At 54.2% G+C, this 20,710-nt stretch overlaps 1 long non-coding RNA gene across 2 annotated transcripts; it reads right to left on the reverse strand.

The window, feature by feature from the left end:
- Nucleotides 1–2,117: 2,117 nt before the first annotated feature.
- LOC139082230 (uncharacterized) lies at nucleotides 2,118–7,344 on the reverse strand. 2 transcript variants are annotated; one of them, XR_011538031.1, is made up of 3 exons: nucleotides 5,738–7,344; nucleotides 4,689–4,834; nucleotides 2,118–3,356 (listed from the first exon to the last, which is right to left on the reverse strand). It is a non-coding gene; the product is annotated as an uncharacterized lncRNA (long non-coding RNA). The 2 variants fall into 2 exon arrangements; XR_011538032.1 differs by lacking the exon at nucleotides 5,738–7,344 and adding an exon at nucleotides 4,931–5,164.
- Between the last annotated feature and the right edge of the window lie 13,366 nt (nucleotides 7,345–20,710).

The following is a 20,710-nucleotide window of genomic DNA, read 5'->3' on the forward strand; positions in this document are numbered from 1 at the left end:
AGAACATAAGGAAGGCCCCTCCTGACCAGCAGGTGGCCCCCAGGCCACGCTTTCAGGAGCTGTGCCTTAGAGGTGCCCCATTCCACCATTAGCCCTGGCCCCATAACCCCCTTTCTGGAGCCGGTCCTTGGAAACAAGACGGCAGCAGCAGGTGGGCAGGCCCCCACCGCAGCCTGTGTGCAGAGGAGCATCTCCACGCCACGGGGCGGGAGGGTCCCTCCTGTGCTGCTCTCCGCCCGCTCCTCCTCACCTCCCTGCAGCCTCCACAGCTCCGCTTCCATCCTTTGTTTGGCCGCGCCAGCCAACCTAAGAGCATAAATCGATTCTGCGCAAATCCCCCTCACAAAGCACAATCCGCCCTCGGCCAGTGCAGCCAAGACGCCACCCAAGACGGTCCCTGATCCACGAGGAAGGTGGACTTTCCTCCAGCTCAGGAAAGTCATGTGACACCCCGGAACGGGGCCCCGGTATGTTTGTGGTGGAGAGCACGGCCCTTGGAGAAGCACAGGCATATTGTTTTCTCTGTCGGGACCGAGAGCTCCTGACGCTCCTTCAATGCCGCCCCAGCCCCACTGTGGACAACACAGTTCCAGCCCCTCAGCGGCCCACGGCAGGAAACAGGAAAAGACAGTGAGGCTGTGTTATTAACGACTCCTCGGGCTTCTAATAGCGGCCTGTGCTGAGCTCAGAGAAACACGATCGCTGCCCTGATGTTCGATTGGCCTGTGTGGATCTTAGATTAATTGGCTGTAAAGAAGAGACTCAGGTTCAGCCACTTGAGCCAGGATTTCACTGAATGCTCATGGGAATCTCGTGAAGAAGGACCACAGCTGATTTCACACACGTGTGAATTGGGGCTCAGAAAGATCCAGTAACTTTCCCCAAATCACACAGCCAGTAAGGGCAGGGCCGAGGCTGGAGCTAGAGTCTCCTAGTTCTAAGCAGAGCGGACTGCTTGTCTGGCCACCCAGGAACCGATTAAAAGAACTTTCCAACCAAAGTCTGTTCCTTGAGCAAATATGGTTTGTTGTTATTTGAAAATACCAAGCACACAAGTTGCGCTTGCTCTGTGCCAGGCGCTGTTCTGAGCCCCTCCCAGCGTTGATTCACTTAATCATTTCCACAGTTCTGTGAGGCAGGTTCAGGCATCATCCAAGCTTACACTTGAGGAAACCGAGGTGCTGGGGGTTAACTGACTTGCTGGAAATCACACAAGAATGTCTGAGCTGGGATTTTCACTCAGGCATTTGATTCTGGAGTCGATGAACTTCACCACTGCCCCCTGCTACAAAGAAAAGAAAGGAAACGCAGAAAGGAGAAGTGCGTTTGGCTCATAAACAGGATCAAAACTCACTGAATTTAAGGGCAAAAATCCCCTTGGCCTGTTTCTTGGAACAGCTCATTGTGATGCGCCCACCATCAGCCAGAGACAGCAGAGGCTCCAGGTAAAGACAAAGGGCCGGGGAGCCACGCTCTGCAGATCCACTAGCTGTGCGACACGGGCCAGTTCTTCAGTTTCCCGTCTGTAAAGTGGGGGTGGCAATGCCTACCTCACATTCCAGGCATCAAACGAGTGGAGCTCCCAGAACCGCGCCTGGCTCCTCTTGAGTGGGGAACAAAGGTCACCCTTTGCTATTCCTGTTTTTCTGCTCAATTCCACACTCCCACCACCACCACCACCACCAGCACCATCACCTCACTGCTCTCTGAAAGTCGAGTGAATTTGCAGGAATAATGCAGCCACCCAGGCTAACTTAATGACATCTGAGTGTGGGCCACATGGGCTTATGATTTATGATTATGACTTTTAAAAAGTCATAAAGGGGTCACACCCATGTCTATGGGTAATTTCTCCCATTTCAACACCAAAGCCTGGGACATGAACTCCCTCAAGGGGAATCCAGCGTCAGCTCCTCCCTGTGCTGACACGAGTTTTAAGTTTCAGGAGCTGGAGACTGAAGGGACCTATGGAGATCCTATCTCACTTACTCATTGGTTCATTCATTCATTCAGCAAATGTCCCTGGAGTGTCTGCTATATGCTAAGTAATGGCAGACAGTGGACATAGTTACTGACTCCTGGAATGTTCTAAGTGGACAAATACCAGCAAACCACATATCATGCACATAATCATTTAATTGCCAGTGCTGTGAAGGAAAACACAAGAGGGCCAGGACACAGTGTCACAGAAGGATGGGACCTGGTCAGGGAGGATGTGGGAGTTAAGCTGAGACCTGAGAGATGGGTAGGAGGAGATGGACGCGAGGGAGAGAGGAGGAATCAGTCCAGGCTACAGGAAGGCCCAGGGAAGGAGAGTGGGCTGAGTCTGGGGAATCGAAAGGAAACCAGTGGTAGTCGAGCAGAGCAGGCCAGGAGAGGCAGCCACAGATGTGAACAGCCTGGCTCATGAGAGGCCTTTAGGACCACATTCTCAGAGCAATGGGAAGTGATTAAAAGCTTTCAACAGGACTGACATGCTAAGATTTGCGTTTCAAAAAGATCACCCTGGCAGCTGTATGGACAACAGATGGGAAGAGTGGAAAGCAGTGAGGAGGTGAAGGATGGCAGGGCTTGGACCAGAGTCATGAAAATGGAAGTGAGCTGCTTTTATGAAATCGACAGGACGTGGTGATGAGCAGGACATAGGGTGAAGGAATGGGGTCACGGATGCCTCCTGTGATTCTGGTATGTACACCTGGGAATGAGCTGGAGTCTTTCACTGATGACAATGATGGGAACAAGCTGTGGAACAGACATTTTGCTGATTCTCCAACAGTCTTCACATAATATGCAGCCAAAGCCGCATAAAGTAACATTTTCATAGTCTCTGCATTTTATGTAAACCATCGAAATAGGGAGACAGTTGTTATGCTTCAGCATGGGGTGGTCATTCAGGGCTTGTTCAGGACTATATTATGAAGCTCCTGGAGGTCTTTTTATTTGGAAAAAAGGACTCCAGCTTGGGCTGCTGACACTTCCAGCCCAACTGCTATACCTTCAGCTCTTGGCATAAGAAAGGAAGCCTTTTTCTTTTCCCAAAGCTTCTGTCCTAATCAGCAGGGTTATTATAGGAGACAGGAATGTGCGTTATTTTTTTCAATGTTTGGATAACTCTGGGAAAGTTACCATTACTTGCCCCACTTTACAGTTACGGAAACCAAGGCTCAGAGATGGTAACTCTCTGGCCCGAGAGCACGCATCTAGTAAGCAGCAGATCTGGGATTCAAGGACATGCTGGTTATTCTCCAGATCCGCTCTCTGCCCTTCTCCTCTGTCCCAGGCCCAGGAAGCCGATCTCCATGCCCTTGTGCCTCTCCTGGTTTGGCCACTGGGAAGCACCAGCAGGAGATGAGAGCCTGGAAGGAGAGAGAGGCCAGGGTATTTATCATGCTCCCCCCAGCTCCATCCACACTGGGCTTGCTTTTGGCAGTGCCTTCATTCTTTAGCCATGGCCACAGCTGCTGTTGGCCAGCATCTCTGTGATGCTGCCACGCTGGTAGAGTCCAGCGAAAGCCTTCTCTCACCTTCCCCGCTCAGCGTCCCTGCAGTGGCTCCCTGCTGTGGCTTCTGGGTGTCTTGCCATCCTGGTCTGGTTCCCTCCACTGCCCAAACCTCTGTCCAGAGCCCCTTAAAATGACACCCCCTTTGAGGAACACTTTGGGAACACCACCCTTTCCTGCCAATACCGACTTATACAAATGCAGCTCACCCGCACACAACGCTGCTCCCGCACCCATCCTCACCCACACACTCTGGGTCTACCATCAAAGCTTCACTGCATCCGCCCCCTTCCTATTCCCGCCCCTTATTCCAGGACTGTATGACCTCCCACCCGAATTGCTTCAATAAGTTCCCGATCTGCACCCCTCCTCCATCCTTTTTGCATCAGATCCACGCTGCCCAATGCTGTCTGATTTATCTTCTTGTCATATGTCAACCAGCATGTCACCTGGCCACTGAGAAACCTTTAGCAGTACAAGAGAAAGAGCACGGCCTTTGGAGGCAGACACATCTGGGTTTCCTCACTGAACCTCTGTCTCCTCCTCTGTGCCATGGGCCCCGTAAGAGTTGCCTACCTTCTTGTCTTTCCAAGTGTGGTCATGGACCAGCAGCATCAGTGTGGTCTGAGGGTCTGTTAGACACATAGAATCTCAGCCCCCGCCCCCAGACCCGCTGAATCGGAATCCACATTTTCACAAGCTCCTCTGGGCGATTCGTGTGTACAGTAAATTTTGAAAAGCCCTGCCCTGCCTCAGCGGATTCTGGTTTGGAGGAAAGAAAAAGTTAATTTCCTGCTGGATTACTGACTGAGAGCAAGGATAGTGCCCTTCCTCGTCCTTCTTTTCTGCGGTAAGGAGGTAGAAGTCTGCCCTCCTCCAACGCTGGATCACGCCGCACCTGAGGGGCTAGCAGTTAGCACAGCACCTGCGCCCCTTACGCATAATCTCCTTTCCTCCTCGCAGTGCCCCTCTGAAGAAGAAACCATCGTCCCCATGGTACCGACGGGGAAACAGATGCTCAGGGAGGCCCTATGACTTGCCCAAGGTCGCTTTGCTCGAGGCAGGTGGGGGACCACGCCCATCTGAGGCCCCCGCCCTTGTCTGACCTGCCATGCTTGCCCCCCTCTCTCAGCCTGCACCGCCGTGTGGGATCCTAGGTTTGGGGTCCTGCGTTTCTAAGAGCCACACCTGCTCCCACTCTTATCCGTTTGCTCGTCCATCCACGACTTCCACAGGGGGAGGCAGCATCGTCCTGCGGACAAATTCTGAGTTCCCCTCCAGGGCCAGTCTGGAAACTCCTGACAAACACGTCCTCTGAGCAGACAGGCCAGAACCTGAACAAAGAAACACAGAAATGTTACCGACTTGCAAATTTATGGGCAATCCAGGCTGCCAGATTTGCATTTTTGGCCAACTGTCCTTTTGCTCACTCTGCTGAAATCACTCCGTTCCGGCTCCCTCATTCATGAGTGTAACCAGGAGGGCCGTCGGGACAGAGAGTGTGATGAAAGCAGTGACCTTTCCGGAACAGAATGGCCAGTGGCCCCAGCATTCCTGCGAGGAATGCCCCATTAGCAGCTGAGGGCCTTGGTGCTGTTTCTGGAAGCACCTTCCTCGGCAGCTGAAAATCTCATCTTTGTATCTGGCAGTTCTGGCTCTTCATTGCACGCACATTCGGTTCCCTCCCGGGGGCGAGGCCTTCCTCCGGGACACCCCAGCCGTTTCCTGCCTGCCGCCAGCGGCTGAGGAGAGGTGGGGGTGAGTTCTGACAATCTCGTCATTCGGGAGGGATGTTGGGGCCCTGGGGGCTGGGAGCAGGAAGGAAGCCACACAGCTGAGCAGCTGCCAGAAACTGTCGCTGCCGATACTGCGCAAAGAGCATGATCTTACTCCTGAAATAACGTCATGGCTGTGATTCATTCGACAAAATTTTAAAGCATATTTATTGTTCCTTATGAAAGTATTATAACTACCTTCCAGAAATGAAAAGCAAGAAATTAACACACACACACACACACTCACAGACACACTCATTGTGTCAGGGGTCCCCAAGACCACCCCCACGTTCAGAGATTCCCTAGAAGGACTCACGGTTTTCAACATCTAGCTGTATCTGTGGCAAAGAGTGATTTCAGCCGTGGAGTCAGACACACTACTGCATCATAAGGGGAAAACCCACAGTGGGACGCAGCCGTCTGCAGGGCGCGAAACAGGCCCTCACCAGGAACCGAACCTACCGGCACCTTGATCTCGTGCTTCCAGCCTCCAGAACTCTGAGAAGTAAATGTCTGTTGTTGAAAGCCCCGCGTCTGTGGTATTTCCTTACAGCAGCCTGAGCTGACTGAGACATGGAGTCTAGAAGAATCCGTACCCAGTCTTCCTGATGCTTCCTCTCCCAGGAAGGTGACACAGAGCACTCTCCTCCTGCAGCAGTGTCCCCGCCCCGGGCAGCCCGTGGGAGACTCCGTGCCCAAGGGTTTCCCTGGGGCTGGTCATGCAGGCATCCTCTGCCTGGCACGGACCAAAACACCAGATTCCCACAAAAAAAGCAAGGGTTCCGCATAAGCCGTACTGTTGTACAAACACACCAGGCACAGTGACGCGTCCTTGTCAGCTAGGGAATGCACAGAACGGGTCCAGTGCCCGGTTCCTGGACGCCACCCGTGAGCCAAGACGTAAGCAGGCCTTTCTAAGGAGAGGTCTCCAGCCTGCCACGTCACCTCGGTTCTGCACCTCCACACACAAGCATAACACCACCGCTGCGAGCACTTCTACTCATTGCCATCTTCTCCACCCCGGGCAAGACTCTAGAATGGTTGACCCAGGAAACCCGGAAAAGAAGTAGTGTCTGCTAGGAACCCATATGGAAGAACAACGACAGCAACGATAATAATAATCCGCCTCGCCACATGCCAGGTAACTCTACATTATCTCCTTTAATCCTCACGGCAACCTTGTGGGACAGGAAATATTATGATTCCCATTTTACAGCTGAGGAAAACTGAGGTTCAGAGAGGTTACGTGACTTGCCAAGGTCACACAGCCCTTAAGTGGAGATGCTGTGATTCGAATCCAGACCTGTCCTCCACTAAGCCTGATCTCCAACTGTTGCACTGGGAACGTCACGCCAGCTCACCTATTTCCTTTTCCGCCGGAATTCAGACAGTAAATCGGGAAAATGCAACAGACACGGTGAGGCTGGAGGTGAAAGAGGTCTCTCACAACTTCCTGGACATTTAATCCACTCAGGTGGATTCCAAGTTGTTGCAGGACGGCCCTCAACGGGAACTGACTGATTCGTGGGCAGGACTGATGACCACTCGAGGGGGTGACACATCACAGGACTGTGGATGCAGCGTGGTCCTAGTCGGCTGATCCCCTGACCCCCTCGCACCCCGTCAGCAGCGGGCACAGTGCCTGGGATGTGTTGTGCGCCCCAGGCAGCAGAGACGAGCTGGCTAAGGGAGGCCCCGTGACGGACACTGCCGACCTCTCCTGTCTGCTCCGAGCCCCAGGCTCGGGGCCACATGCAGGTGGGCCTCATCCAATCGGAAGAGCAAGGCGCGATAGTTCTTATGTTAACTGGAGATTTTACAAGGATCGGGCGGGAACATCAGAACCCACAGTGGAGAATAAGAACAGGACGCAGTCAGTTCCATGGTTAACTAAACGTAGCAATGGACACCAAAGAGCAGGTGTGCAGATATGCCCGGAGGGGCGCGGTGGTCTTCTGCAGCCCCCAGGCCCACGCCCCATACTGCTGATGGGCCGAGAGGAAGCTCTCGCTCTGCTCGGATCTGGTCCAGGCTCCCCTTCTCTGCTGTCATGCTCTTGTGCTAGTCCCCTCCGGGCTCTCGGGCTGCCCGGCCCTGCCCTGGGTGTGCCTTTTCTCTCATTTCAGTTAGTCATCCTGGACATTTTCTGTCCTCTACGTTTCCTTGGCCTGTGGCCACCCACTTTGATGCAATTCTAGAAAGAATTTTGAAATGCCTTTCCTTCCACTGGGGCGACCACCTTGCCAACAGAGTCTGTCTGTCTTGCTCAAAGTTCTTTGGGTTGCAGATAACACAAACCCGGGGCCGGCTCCGTGAGCACACAACCTGCCCAGTGGCAGAGGGCCCCGGCTTAGGAGGGGTCCCCACTTGGTTTCATGCTCTGCAGTTGCCACCTTAAAATTCTTGAAGGTGTTTGAAAAAGGGAACCCCCAGTTTACTTTTGGGGCCAAGCCCCACACTGCATGTAGCTGGTCCTGCATAAAGCCATTCGGGAAATCTGAATTACCAAAGGAGACGACTGGAAGGACAAGGGGGCGCCTCAGAGAACCCAGAGGCAAGGTTGAGATGGGGCCTCACAGGGCTGGAAGCAGGGCCTGGGGAACCTGAAAGAGCCCAGGAGGCCCCTCTCCTCCCCCCACCCCCCCACCCCCACTCCAGCTCTCACTTCTGCCCCCTGCCTTATTCTCCCTCTGAGCAAGACAATACGCTGCCGGCCCCTCCAGGATTCCCTCTCCTCTGTTCCGGGATCCTTCCTGGCAGCGACTTCACCGGACGGAGATCAGTGCTGGCCAAGGGGGCGGGCCCCACGGGACCCGCACGGCTTCCCTCTGTTCGGGAAGCAGGAAACAGAGTCAGCTGTTGGCAGAGAGCGAGGCCGCCTTCCGGTGGAACACAGACCATGGCCCCCGGCCGCCGAGGCCCAGGATTTACGGCCTCATCATCTCAGGCTCACTCTCCCAGGAGCTGCCCTGCCGGGAATGAGGTCCACCGACGCGTGGGTGATGGATTAGGTGACCTTCGACCTTCAGTCCATTTCCAGCTGCGCTATTGATTTGGGGAAAAGCCTATGGCTTCTTTGTCATTTTCTTTCTCCTCCTGTTTAAAAACCAACCAACCAAAATAAACAGAACTTCACAAGGCAGCTGGGAGGGCAAACAATGTACATATCTGTGAAGACGGCTGGTCTGGAAAGACGCTTCTCTCACACACACACACACACACACACACACACAACAGAATGAGCATTTTCTGACTCTGTAAGCAAGCTATATATCTTTGGCCCTTCATGGTCCGACCCTCAGTAGCTCCCTGCAAAGCATCCTCTGGGGGCAGTCGGAGTTCTGTGTGGGGCCCTCAGCAGCCTCGCCAAAGGCAGTTGATTAGACGCTGGGAGATAAATCTTCTTCGCTTCCTTCCTCTCCGAGATGATTACGAGGAAAGTGCTCCCAGAGCCCCGCCGGGAACAAAGGCCCAGTGTCCGGCGGGGCACCCCGCCCCCGACCTCTCATGCATTATGAATCAAGACCTCATGATCGTTTCATAAAGCTTTCCACGCTCTGAAACGGTCGCTGCCCCTCCTCGGGCTGCACGCTGCAGAAACCCCCTGGGCCCCTGCAGGCTGCTATCTCCCTGCTGTCCCCACGCCAGCCCCAGGGGACTGCCAGCCCCCAGCCACAAATGCCAGCCAGGCCTTCTGTGGATGCCACCCTGCCTGACGCCCGTGCCTGCCGGGTCCCTTCTCCACAGGGCTCTCCCGCTTCCCTGTCATGATCTCGGCCTGTCTGAGGGGGCCTGACCTGCAGCAGGGCTGGGGACCTTTAGGGGGTAATGAACACAGGCCCAGAAGCCTTCAAATTCACCCAGCACCCACTCCCCAGCGAGCCCTGGGAGGGCTGCTTCCAAGCTCCCTGCTTCTCTGCCTCCTTATCTGCAAGAGGGACGTGACGACAATAAGGCGATTTCACAGGGGAGGTGAGAGGTTAACTGTGATCTCTGTGTAAAGTGCTTGGCAGAGGTCCTGGGCCACGGCGAGTGTGGGATCAGCTCTAGCCGGGTCTGTCTGTCTGTCTGTCTCTGTCTCACTCTGTCATGGTGTGTTTTTATTTTGTTATTTAACCACATGCTCCCATAGGCACAGGATACTCATGGGACGATGCTCATGGGGACCAGCAGTGGTTACCGTGGGGGGGCAAGGGAGCAGGTGGCTGAAAATGCATTCTGGGAGGTAAGGAGGTAGCAGCAGGTGGGACCACCAAGCCCCTGGCACACGCTGCGTTGTCCCACCGCACTTCACTTCCAAAACACAAAAGCAAAGATAAAATTATCCAGAAGGTCCAGAAGGCCACTGCAGAGCGTTAATTCCCAGGCACAGGCCCGTGTGAGCACGAGGCCATTCACCCCTGAGGCCAGCCCTGACTGCAGCTGGCGCTTCGATTTACCTGTCACCCTGATTCTCTGATTCGAGAAAGCCGCTCATTGAATATACATCTTCTACCCATTTGGGACTATCTACCAGAGCTGAACACAGACACACGCCACAAGCCAGCAATTCCACTCCTCGGTGTACACCCAACAGGGCTGTGGGCATGTGTAAGAACTTGTACCAGAATGTTCTTAGCAACATTACTCACATTGGAAATGACCCAATGCCCACCAACAGTAGAATGGCTGGACAAAGGGGGCCCACGCATGTGATGGAAAACCACACAGATGAAAGCTGGCTCACAGGTCCACACAACCACAAGGCTGGATCCCACGAATGCAACGCCGAGGGAGAGAAGCCACACACAAAAGAGCTCACGCATGTGGTTCCAAGCATAAAGGCAGGACGACGAATCTGTGCTGTTAGCGGTCAGGATAATGCTTACCCCTGGGCATGCGGGGGTCAAAGGGGACACAAGGCGGGCTGGGGGCTGGTAATGTGGGGTTTCTTGATCTCAATGCCGATCACGTGGTTGTGTTCAGAGTGTGAGCATTCGTGGAGCTGTGTGTTTCAAATTGTGCACTTCTCTGTATGTATCATATCTCAATAGAAAGCAAAGTGTACAATAACTTTCCCAGGGACTCACCGAGGGGAAGATCGAGGGGGTGAAGGAGCCGACTCCGGCCCCTCCCCGGTGCAGCCCCGAGGCCTACGTTTCCTCTGCCCCTGCCCGTCTCCTTATGCTAGATGTGATTTTGTGACACTCAGAACATTGCTTGAAGTCCAACAGAGACGACACAGAACCAGCAGGCTCAACGCCAGGAAATAGGGTTCCTCTGCATCCTCTTGGTTTTATTTATGAAAGATTGGCCCAAAGAGTGACAGAAAAGCAAGGGATGAGGGAACACTGCACAGCCACCGGAAATAATGCTGGAGAAGGTCTTTGAGTGACTCTCAAGGCCCGTGAAGGAGAGAGGCTGCACCCTACAGGCAAGCCGACAAGTTAGCCTGCCACGGTTTCACAGCTGCTAGTAGAAGACATGAGTCTCCTGGATCAGAGACAAAGGACTTTATGACTCGCAGCACAGCAGGCAGCGTGAGCTTTAGCTTTGCATCACTTCACCTTTCCCCAAGTCCCACCGGGGCGATGTGATGGGACCCGGGTGGATGCCACACGCAGAGCATGTTCCTACCCACTGAGGAATCCTGAGCTTAGGGAGCCCAGATCTCTCCTGCTGGGCAGGAAGCCTGCCTGACCTTTGTCCTGGAGGGAGATTCCGTATTACATTGGGCAGAAAACTAACTGGTCCTTTGCTTGGTGGGAGATGCTATGTCTAACCACCAAGGCCGTTTGCTACACAAACATCCTTGAAAAGACAGTCAATGCTTCTGCGTGCCAGACATGCAGAAACCTGAGACCCACGGAGAACAGTCTCCCCACAGCGACAGAGAAAGAAATTTGGGGATCACGGAGAAACAGGTTACAAAACGGCCCATATCTTGAGTTCTGGGTCCACACACATGCACATCACATAAGCTAATATAAGCCTGGCGAAAGATACACACAAAGGCTCACGGGGCTTCTCTCTGAGTATTCTAAAGTTTCAATAGTCAACAAGCATTACTTTTATATGCAGAAAAATAAACATAAAAGATAGTTATCGTTGGGGCTAAGAATAAGTAGCTAGCCTTTGCCCTGTGTTTCCAAAATGCCAAGCCATCTTCTGAGCACGTTTTCTGTATCACCTCCTTTAACCTTCACAACGACCTACGAGCCAGGTGCCGCTTACCACCCCCATTTTCCAGATGAGGCAAACCGAGGCCTGGAGAGGCCACACAGTGAGGAACCAGTCCAGCTGGACTCCGAGCCCACGGGGAGCGGCTGCCGACTTCAAGCTCTTAAAACCTCTTCCCTCTGCACCTCGCATAAAGCCTTATTATGACAGGAGAGAAGGCCTCTTACCAGCAGCCTTTTATTTATAGACGTAATGATAAGTCTGAAAATAGACAAGAATTGTTTTCTCTCCACCCAGAAAATTAGAGGAATCTAAACCCCACCATAGTTGGATAGGAAGGCCGTGTAATAACACGCAGATGCTTATGATGAAGTCAGAAAGGCAGGGCGGATCACGTATGCTCACCAATACTGCGCATTTGTAAGAAAAAGACACGTAGACACACAAGGGGAAAAAAGAACCAGGACATGATATGCAAAGAAATTGCTGTGTTTGCTTTGGGGGAAGAACTCCTGGGGATATTTTTTTCTTTTCTTCATTTTCTGAATTTTCTCCAACGTGGTTATAGTTCTTTTATATTGAAAAAAGTTATAAAATGCAAGAAGCGAGACAAACCACAAAGGAAGCGAATCATACGCTGTGAGGACTCCCGGAGAACGTCGGTCCATCAGCCAGAGCTGATGACCCGGCCGCCAGCAGCCAGCATCTGCCTGAGAATGTTTTACTTGGCTGAACCCTCGTTTAGACAAACACTTGTTGCTTTCTGTCTCTGTAAAATAGGGAGATTTCAGATAAAATCCATCTTTCTCTGAACACTTGCCTTCCTACGACCCAGCAATGCCACTCCTGGGATACGTTCAATAGAAATGTGCATGTCCATACACCAAAGGCATCTTCTAGAATGTTCACAGCTGCTCTATTCACGATAGCTCCACACAAGAAACCCCCCAAATGCCCATCGTGGTAGATGAATAAATGAATTGCGGTACATTTGCGCCAGAAAACAAGGTACAGAAGCTGAGAGTGAACGATTTACAATGACGCCCAAAACTCGTAAGCGTTACAGACACGATGTGAGGGAAGGAAGCCAGACAGAAAAGCACACCCTAGGGGCCAGCCTGGGGGTGCAGCGGTTGAGTGCACCCGTTCCGCTTCGGTGGCCCAGGATTTACCGGTTCGGATCTCGAGCGCAGACATGGCACCACTTGGCAAGCCACGCTGTGATAGGCGTCCCACATAGAAAGTGGAGGAAGATGGGCACGGATGTTAGCTCAGGGCCAGTCTTCCTCAAAAAAAAAAAAAGCACACCTTGTAGGTGAGGTATGAATATAGACCAGCACAGCTGATATCCGGCGTCAGCAGCTGGGACGGTGCTCAGCTCTGGGGATGGGGGTCATCGAGGCAGTGATGCTGGGGGGTGAGGGGGAAGGTGGGATTTTGGGGATGGACGTGCTCTTTCTTCATCTGGTTGCTGACCTGTGCGTTCAGTTTTCAAAAATCCATCCAGATGCACACTTTTGATTTGAACATCTTTTTTTGGCGTGAGTCCTATTTGTGGGTCCCGACTCCTAGCAACCCTGTGGCCAGCACAGCGGGACCCTGCCCCGTCTTTTGCCCCATCCTCACCCCTTCCGGCACCGCATCAGACAAGCTCTGCTGCTGTTCATAGGGTTTTCATGGCCAAGTTTTTTCAGAAGTGGGCCGAATCTTAACACTGGACCACCAGGACCAGCATGAATGTTATACTTTAATTAAAAGAAAGAAAGAAAACCTTAAAATGACAAAAGCAAGTATGATAAAATCTTGACATTAAAAAAATATCCAGCGGCAGGCCCTGTGGCGCATTGGTTAAGTTCGTGTACTCTGCTTTGGCAGCCCAGGGTTCACTGGTTTGGATCCCGGGTGCGGACCTATGCACTGCTTGGTAAGACATGCTGTGGCAGGCGTCCCACATATAAAGTAGAGGAAGATGGGCACGGATGCCAGCTCAGGGCCAGTCTTCCTCAAAAAAAAAACAAATCTGAAGTTCTGGTGTCTCCTGAAAAATCAGAAGCTTTAGAAAGCCGAGTCCTCATGGGAAGCCAGCTCGGGTCTCCCACAACCTCATCCTGCTTCCCCTGCCCTCTGGCCCTGTGACACTGTGTCTGCAGTATCCTGCTTCTGAGTGGAGGAAGCCAAGGCTCAGAGAGAGGCAGTGGCTTGCCTGGGTCCACACAGCAATGCGGGTGGCAGAGCAGTGGCTAGAACCAGGTTCCAAGGCCCTCAGGCTATCGCCCACTGCGGGTCAGGCTAACCTCATCTGGGCCAGACAGAGGACCTGTCACGCTCAAGGTTAAAGCTGACTTCTTGCCTTGACTTCAGTGCCTGGAGGCTGGCTGGCCCTCCCTCTGGATTCTAAGTCCCTGGCTGCCTGGACGGGGCATTGTTTCAGGTCCTGCTGCCCTAGATTTTTCTCATTTTGAAAGCAACTGGGGCCCACTGGGAAAGGGGTGCTGACCCCTGGTGAGGCCGAGGGGTGACTTTGCAGAGAGCGGGAGCATTGGGGACCTCCGAAGATCTGGAGACCCGCGGGGGTGAATGCAGGGGCGTGTCCCACAGGCTAGTCCCAGTAAAACGGAAACGGGAAATCCTGAGTTCAACTCCTTCCACCGCCCAGATCCTCTTACTGCAGCCAGTTCTGGGGGGAGGGGGCAAGGAAAGTGGGGGCTTCAAGTATTCCCCCCAATTTGATGCCTGAAATTCCACCAGGAAGCTTCCCTCCCGTCATCACTTCCCTTCCCCTGGAAGGGCGCAGCTTCACTCTCACCGGTCCTGCCACCTCACTGCGGCTTCCCGGGTGGCAGGAGCCCTCACAGAGGGCTAGCCCTGAGCGAGGAGGGCCGGGGGGCTGGGGAGCGGGGAGCAGGGAAGACACGAGTCCCCCGCACCCACGAACACGCCGTAAGCACCCTCTGTGTTCGGGTGATGTCCTTGCCCTCCAGCGAGGGCACCAGCTGGACAAAGAACCATAATGGACTGGGGACAAATGTGCTGGGCAAACACTCAGATGGAAGCGGGTCCAAGTCACTTCTGGTCATTAAGCCTCAGTTTCCTTGTCTGAAAAGCGGGGAAGATGCGAGCGCCCACCCAGGAGGACTGTTGTGAAGCCTGGGTGAGAAGGTCAGGAAAGCTCTGAGCACAGTGCAGGCAGGCAGCAGGTGCTCAATAAATGCCAGCGGAGCCACTGTTTCCCTTGGGGCCAGCCCGGCGCGGCAGTTCTCACCGACAGTCTTTCCCGCTGAGTCTTGTCGACCCAGATGCTGGCAGCTGGCTTCCCCTCATCCCCACCTGATGAATTCGGTTCCCGAGCCTGGCAGCTCTGGGAGGGGAGGGTGGCAACCTTGTTATTGAGCTCCACCTGTATGCCCAGCAGCCAGAACAATGTCTGCATGCGGTTGACACTAAGTATCGGGTGACCGAATGAATGAATGAACGAATGCACCTTTCAAGGCCTGCTCAAACGGCGCCTCATCTCTGACCTCTGACTGCTCCTTCCCCGGGCTCCTGCAGCCCCGGCACCCTGGCCCCCTCACACCACAGGGCTCTCTCAGCACCATGACGGCGGGTTTTCTCATCCGCCCAGTGCCCAGGGCTGAGTGTGGGCTTGGCAGTCCCTGCACGAACGAATCCATGAATGGCATGACTCAACGCTGATGTAGCAGGCGAGGCTGGGAGTGCGTGAGGAGCCAGCGGTGGACGATGAGCCACGTGCTGCGCCTCCGGCTGGTGGCCACAGGGAAGCCTTGTTCCTATTTCCTCCCTTCCCCTCCTGTCTCCACTCCTGGCTCCTCACACTGTTTAGGAGTCAGAGAAAACGAGAGGTGCGTCCTCCTTGCCTCTGGGCTTTGTGGGGATGATTCCAGCTCAGAGGGGCCGTCTAAAAAGCTGACGGGACAACCTCTTCCTCTCCTGGGCCAGGGCAGGAGGGCGTCCCTCGGAGAGAGGCTGATAGGATGATAACAAAGCAAGCTGCCTGAGGCTTCCGTTCCTTAACTTCAGCCTGTGGGTGGGTCCTTGCAAGGGGTCTGCAAACCCACCAGCGAACAGAATTTAAAAACAGTTCCAGCATACATTTGCTATTTCACAAAGTCATGTAAACGCGGCTGTAAGGAATAAAACAGAGGCTCGACCACTGCTGTCTTAAAACTGCAGTAGCCTTTCATCCTTGGACATTTTCTGAATCACCAGATGTTGGAAAGCACAGCTCGGGGCTCAGTCCTCGAGCCCACCCCCCCACCTCCCCAGGACTCTGCTCCCCCTCCTCCCAAGCAGGGACCCTGGTGGCCATAATTGCACCTGGCAAGTCAGCTGCTCTGACCAGAGCTGATGGGACCAGGGGTGGTCACCTGACTCGATCTGGGCCAATCAGATTCTTGCCCTGAGCACATGCCTCCACCAGGTTGTGTCCTGGGTTGGTGGCTCGTCATTTTAGATGTTGAGGGGTAGCCGTCTACCACATGGACAGAGGAGAGCAAGCAGGTCGGCAGTGACAGAAGATGGAGAAAGGACATTACCAGAGTCCCTGATGGCCTTCCCTCTGGTCGGACTCCCTCCTGAGGCCCTGCTGCCCTTGGTCAGCAGGAGTGACTGGTGCCTCTTCCAATAAGTACCCCGCTGCCCGTTAAGCTCGCCCCCGTTGGGGGGGTGGGTAGTTCTTAACAGCTCTAACAGCTCCCACACTTTCCGTTTTTGCATAAAGCAGAGGGCTTGCATTTGAAAGGACTCAGAACCAAGGGTCTAGGCTGCAGAGAATCCCACACTTCTGTGATTAAAGTAATTGTGTGTTAAAGCAGCATCAGAGATCTGGCTTCTCTCCATAACAGGCTTCTTGAAAAACAGACTAGGAAAAGGATATATTTACCCTCCTTCTCATGACAAGGTTTTACTAGCTCCTCGTTTTGAAACAGAAGCCAGCCAGCAGCTTTCTTTAGTTGGGCCGGTCTCCCTAACAAAACCTCGAGAGCAGCTATGTGCCATGGCCTCTCCCACTCGACGGAGCATCTTGTTTCTTGTCAGTCCCTGGTGCCTGCATTGGAGAAGAATCTGAGACCCTGCAATAGAAACAATGGATGGGGCGGCTAGGAGGAAGGGACCGCCCGCGTTTGGGCTGGGATGTGAGGGTCAGGGTCAGAAAAAGCTGGGATGGGTGACCTGTGGTGGTACACGGTTTGCTGTGTGGCCTCAGACAAGATTCTCCCATCTCTGTGCCTCTTTTGGGAAATGAGGACTTGGACTCGGGTGCCCAGCTCCCCTTCACCACGGGGGCTTTTAGACTCAGAGGCAGGCCGTCCTTGCCCTGTGGGCTCCCTCATGGGCACCCAGAAGTGGCCCGTCCCCCATCACATGCAGCCCGGAGGGCAAAATGTCAAAGGACGAACGGCTCTGCCCTGGGTCCTGTGTGCATCTTGCTCACCAAAGTTGTCACCTCTGACCTCTTTACGGGAGAAGCTGTCCCCACCACGCCCTGGACGCACACTATTGGGCCCACCCAGAGCTTTATAAGTGTGGATTAATTCCAAACAACTAAATTTGGGAGATTTCACACAAAACCCAGGTTTCTGGCTCTTCTTAAAATATTAGATGATCTGGCAAAATCGAGCCACATTCGCAACATGACCAAGTTCACTCAGCAAGGTGGTGACTGTCACTTCAGAGGGAGCACCTGCTTTGCACGGTATCACGGTCCCCACTATAGGGGGGACCGACCACCCTGAATTACCTCGGATGTGTGGCTTTCAGTTTTAAAAGTGGACAGTCCTAGGGCAAAACAGACCGGTTGGTCACCCTGGTCCCCACCCAGACCATTTGCTCCTTTGTGATCCCCGTCTGGCCCCAGAGCCTGAGTTTGTAACCCCCTTGTTAATCGTATGTTAATTGTATGTTAGCCACATGCCCCCCAGACCCTGTCTCTTTGCCTCTCTACGCCCCCCGACTGCCCTTGATCATGTGATGTCCCCCTGCCCTCCACCACCAGCACCCGTGTTTCTCTGCCTGGCAGCCCCTTTGGCCGGGACCCGCTTGGCCATGGGAAGTGCTGAGGGCTGAGGTCCCTGAGCCGACGCCTGAGGGAGCGGAGGGCAGCGCTCAGCTGCCTGGATCTAGGGTGGGAAGACGCTCAAGTGTGTCCCGCAGGGCAGCCTCCCCAGGGGGACTGAGCCCCCGTTCCTGTGGGGGTCACTGACTCCACAACCGTGCCCGTTGTGGGCTGCTTCCCTCCCCTGTCGTCCCCCCAACCTCCACCCCGCACCCCTGCTTCCGTACCTCGGGCCACCTCCCAAATAAACCGCTCACATTCGAATACTTGCCTCTGGTTCCGCTGGTTGGGGGCCCAAACTAAGTCAGCCGCCACATCCCCAGCCCCCAGGGTCTGGCATGTAGGGCACTCAGAAACCATTTTGGAACCCGTGGGTGAAGCGGCAGTTTTCTAGGACGTCGAAGCTGCCCCCCTGCTGATCCACAGGCAGCACCCTGGGGGCTGAGAGTCGGGCTGTGGAGTCAGACCCGGATTCCAGTTGCATCTGTGTCACTTACCAGGGTCAGTTACTGCCCCCCGAGCCTCAGGCCCTCATCTGTGAAATGGGAACAACCGCCACTCGCCCCAGAAAGTGATGGTGAGGACGGCAGCGGAGGGAGGGCGGCTCACAGCAGTGTGGGGCCCAGGGCGAGGGCCCCCAAAAGGGGTGCGGTTCTCGGTGATGCTCCTGGTGTCTCCATCCGCCCAGAGCAGTCTCATGACGAGAGTGTCAGCACCTTGAGGGGCTGGGGCTCAGGCTGCCCCAGGACACGAGGCTGGAGTACATCCACCGGAATGAACCCGGATTCCTTTATGGTGAGACGTGCCTGGCGGACATCTGTCCGAAGCTGACTCAGTGTGAACATTTTCCAATGGCCAGAGTTCTGAGAGGAGCCCAGGGAACATCCCCGGACAGTCTGGATCTCAGGGATGGGGCCAGGCAGGGAGGCGAGGGGGCCGTGTTTCATGGCCTGGTTCCGGAGGCCCCAGCTATCCATCTCCAGCAGGGCATGGCTGCCGGGGAAACTAGCCATCAGAGTCGGGTGACGAGTGCCCACCATGTCAGTGCTGGAGATGCTGTCCCTGTGTCCCCGTGGCTGGCAGACCCCCCCCCCAACACTCTCTGTCTCCCAGCTACACTGACTTAGTGACAGCTGCCCACCCATACCATGCCCTTCCTACCACGGGGCCTTTGCCCGGAGCAGTGCTTTCCTGTTGCTGCTGCAAAGTTTGGGAGTCCCAAGACCACATCCCCTCCTGCACCAGCTGCGCGTTTCCCAAGACCACCCTCAGGCTCGATCATTTGCTGGAAGGACTCACGGAACTCAGAAAAGCCAGCGTACTTACGGTTGCAGCTGACTAGAGGGCAGGGACGCAGGGTAACCTCAGCCACGGGAAGAGGCACGTGGGGTGGAGTCCGGGTGACACCATGCCCTGGCCAGCGTCCGGGATCCCCTCCCAAAGGAGTCGTGTGGACAGCACTTATTTCTCCCAGCGCTGATGAGTGACAACACGCTCCGATACTGCCAAACAGGGAAGCTCCCCCCAGCCTTCAGGTCCAGAGTCTTTACCGGGACTCAGTCCCGTAGACGTGGCTGACCAACTGCATGACTGACCTCAACCTCCAGCGCCTCCGGGGGTCCAGCTGACAGTGTAGGGCCCAGGCCCCCAGTGCAAGTCACATTGTTGGCATTGACCACACAGTGTGGCCAAGGCCCCAGGTAGACAAGGACACTCTTAGGCAGCGTATTCCAAGGGCTTTGGGGTCACCTCCCAGGACAAAGTGCAGGCGGGTCGAGGTTAATCCTTTACTGCACGCTGTTATAACGACCACAAATACAGTGGCTTAAAACAGCACAGATTTATTCTCAGCTCTGGAGCTCAGAAGTCTGAAATGAGTCTCACTCAGCTAAAATCAAGGTGTCACAGGGCTGGTTCCTTCTGGAGGCTCCGGGAAGAATCGGCTCCTCACCTCTTCTGACTTCCTGCAGCTGCCAGCATCCCTTGGCTTGTGGCTGCGTCACTCCAATCTCCTACTTTCGTCATCACATCTACTTCTGTAGTTCAATATTCCTCTGCCTCCATTGGATAAGGATACCTGCGATCACACTTAGAGTCCGCCTGGATAATCCAGGATAATGTCAAGCATCCCCCACGTCAAGAATCGCAACTTAATCACACCCACAAAGTCCCTTTGGCCATATAAGAAACACACAGGTCCCAGAGGTTAGGACCCGGACATCTTAGGGGGCCATTATTCAGCCAGTCACATTTCTCCTCCAAATGCCCCAGATCTTCCGTGGAAAACACCTCCTCAGCCTTCAGATTCCAGCCTAAACTTCATACCCACAGGAGCTTTTCAGGAATCTGAGGTCGGAGAGTCCCGATGGTGACTTCTGGATTTCTCTGTTATTTCTCTATTAGCTTCCCTGAGCCTCAGTCGGCAGACGTTTAATGCCTATAATGTCATATAAGCAATTAATGCCCACAAAACACCCAGCACCTCCGAGGCGTGCGTTCAACGCTGGGTCTGGTCCTGCTGTTCTGGTCCTGCTTTCACTTTCCCCACGAAAAGCCCACGGCTGGGTCCTCGCAAACCAGCAGAGCTGGCAGGACTCGGCCCACGGCATCTCACAGCCCTCTCCGTTCAAGGCCTCCCTGACAGATTTTCCCACTGCCAGGCCCTACCTAGGGCGGATTTCTAAAATCTCCTTGGTTTTCCATTTTTACATTGATAAGATCTCAAAGGAATGTGCACAGATCCAAATTTTAGGACAAGTTTGAGCTTGCATCACTATTTAAAAGTCAAAGCCAGGGGCCAGCCCAGTGGCACAGCAGGTAAGCTCTCATGCTCTGCTTTGGCCGCCCGGGGTTTGCCATTTCGGATCCCGGGTGCAGACATGGCACCGCTTGTCAAGCCATGTTGTGTTAGGCATCCCACATATAAAGTGGAGGAAGATGGGCATGGATGTTAGCTCAGGGCCAGTCTTCAACAAAAAGAGGAGGATTGGTGGCGAACTTTAGCTCAGGGTTAGTCTTCCTCACAAAAAAAAAGTCAAAGGCATAATGCTCATCTCATCTAGAAACATCATCTGAACTCATTGATCCTCAAGAGCCCCCTGCTTGTTGAGCACAGGCCTCTGCCACCAGCCCCGCTCATCCACGGTGTGAACTCTCCCCACTGTGGAAGTGTTCTGGCTTCTTTTCTCCAAAGGAGGGCACGG

This window comes from Equus przewalskii, chromosome 3, assembly GCF_037783145.1.
Source record: "Equus przewalskii isolate Varuska chromosome 3, EquPr2, whole genome shotgun sequence".
NCBI classification, from domain to species: Eukaryota; Metazoa; Chordata; class Mammalia; order Perissodactyla; family Equidae; genus Equus; species Equus przewalskii.